At 34.8% G+C, this 2,500-nt stretch overlaps 1 protein-coding gene across 1 annotated transcript in view; it reads right to left on the reverse strand.

The window, feature by feature from the left end:
* Positions 1-2,425: 2,425 nt before the first annotated feature.
* LOC137640626 (uncharacterized) overlaps positions 2,426-2,500 on the reverse strand; it is a 1,840-nt gene continuing 1,765 nt past the window's right edge. Inside the window, exon 2 of the mRNA XM_068373131.1 lies at positions 2,426-2,500. This exon is cut by the window's right edge and continues 846 nt beyond it. The gene's annotated coding sequence lies outside the window, so the exon portion shown is untranslated.

Genomic DNA, 2,500 nt, shown 5'->3' on the forward strand with positions numbered 1-2,500 from the left:
TGGAACAGGCCTCAGCAGAACTATACCTCCTACCTAGGAAGACAGCCTGTTAGAAAGTCGTTACAGGACTGTTGGTCTGGTCAGGTTGGGGTTGAAACTTGGAAGCCAGAGTCAAAGAGATATGATCATCTTTCCGTCAACAGCAAGTTGGTTCTCCGGAGTGGTGGTTAACTCGCTAATCATCCGGAAACTACAATTGGACTCCTAGTCCAAAGAACCAGTAGCAGCAAAGAGGATGCTGACAGTGTCAGAGATGAAAGCGTTGTTGGATCCAGTCTGTAGTTTCTCCTGCAGCTAGACCTAAGAAGACAGCTGCGCCTTTGTTGCTGACAGCGCAATGTTGCAGACACTAATCTTGGGGGTCCTGGCAGCTGCTGATGCAGTCCCACCAATCTAAAGCCAAGGTTTAGATGGGTCTAGTCTCCCTTCACACGATGTTGCCATGTTTCAGTTTACGCTACGTCACTGAGGCGCCAAATTTGTACGTTGCTTTGTCAGGCATAAAATGTGTGTATGTCTCTGTGAACACCACATATTATTAAAAAGTACATTAAGTGGGTGAAATTATATTTACAGCAGATATCCAATAATTTTCATTACACTCTCTCTCTCTCTCTCTCTCTCTCTCTCTCTCTCTCTCTCTCTCTCTCTCTCTCTCTCTCTCTCTCTGTGTAGATGTCCAATTAATTGACTTTGAAATATCATCAAAAATACTTGCTAAAGTTGAAGGTAATATTTTGACCGAGTTGCTGAGCTACCGCTGTATCTGTGTCAACACAGAAAGTTAACAGCAAGGTGTATGCGTCATGTCACCAGTACAGGAAAATATCTAAAAACCATTGCCATCTTAATTCTATACTACATCGTGTGGCTTGTCTAGTCTTAAATCTCAAACTTGCTTATTACCTCCCTTCAAAATGACACACGGCTCATATATACAACAACGCCGAGGCAGGTTCCACGAGCAAGCGTAACAAAACAGAACAGAACATTGCTGTAAAATATGTATGCCATATTTTTTATTGTTTAACAAGTGCCTCATGCATTACAAATTAATTCCCTTTATTGTTAGTTCTTTGACCTAAATCAGGTAACAGGCAACCCCCACCCCCACCCCAACCTTGATTTTAGAATGGTCGGACTATAGTCAGACTGATGGTTGGCATGACCTCTAGTTGGAGGACTGCGAAGAGAGCCAAGACAAACCATTTGAAGAGTTTGAAGTAAAAAGAATCAAATTCCTTCGAGTAACAAATACGAGATTGGGGTCAGGTTAAGAAAATCATTGTCTCAAAAGCAGAAATTATTCTTGTTTATGATAAAGGGAAATGTCTATCAGTCTGATTTAGGATTCATCTAGAAGGACGGTGAATGATATGGTGCAGCAAGAATTATTCGAAGACTCGCATATACAAAGGAAATTGAAAAATAATTTGTAAATAATAAAGATGATTTTGACTTTATAAGAAAAACTCTTTCTCCACATGTAATTAAACCGTTAGTCTGTTTTAGACGGTCAATTTAATAGCCATTACTAATATAAAGTATTTATCTTGTTTATACGTACTTATTTATGCATTAGTAAAAATATCGAATTTCCTGAGTGCATAATATACTTGCACAAATTTTCAAGAATCCTATGTATAGATGTATAAAAAAAATATGATTTTGCATATCTATCTATATTTATATATATATATATATATATATATATATATATATATATACATACATATATATATATATATATATATATATATATATATATGTATGTATGTATATATATATATATATATATATATATATATATATATATATATATAGTACGATTTCCTCTTGATAGGAAAAATCCTTCATGTTTACTAAATACTGTATATGTAGTAAATTATTTTTTGAAGTCTTAGGACGCCATAACAAACAATTTCCTTGACGTCATAACGTTTGAGCTGATTTTTTTTTTTTCACTACTTTTAATCAATGACCCAATCCTTAAGGGGTAAATTAAGCTGGTTTGGAATTTTCCGTCTACTTCCATTTTCCTTGATTATTCAATATTTTTGGTACAAGAAGATGAAAGAGTTAGATTGACCAACTAAGTGCCTATGCAGTTAAAACAGGATAACAATGTAGATGTGTGAATAACCACAGAAAAGATTCTGTGTGGAATGTTTTTTTCTTGTATTTGTGAGTGTGGGTATAAGTGTTTGAATTTGCAATGTATGCGTATGCTTCGCTGTGTTCATGATTTTATATAAACGATTCAACGACATTTAAATAAGATCATCTAATTTCTTCCATAAAACAGTGGTCTGCAACTCTTTAGCGTAATAATTTACTGTATATATCTGTTTGGGTGTACATCTAAAATAAGCATTATCAGTAGCACTGGCATAAAAAAAACAGATTTGTAAATGAAACATTGGAATCATATCGAAAAGTTCGTTTATTTTGAATACAGCTAAAAATAAAAGAAAGAAATTCATCCTTCTTGCACTTGGCG

Source organism: Palaemon carinicauda, chromosome 5 (genome assembly GCF_036898095.1).
Source record: "Palaemon carinicauda isolate YSFRI2023 chromosome 5, ASM3689809v2, whole genome shotgun sequence".
Classification (NCBI taxonomy): Eukaryota; Metazoa; Arthropoda; class Malacostraca; order Decapoda; family Palaemonidae; genus Palaemon; species Palaemon carinicauda.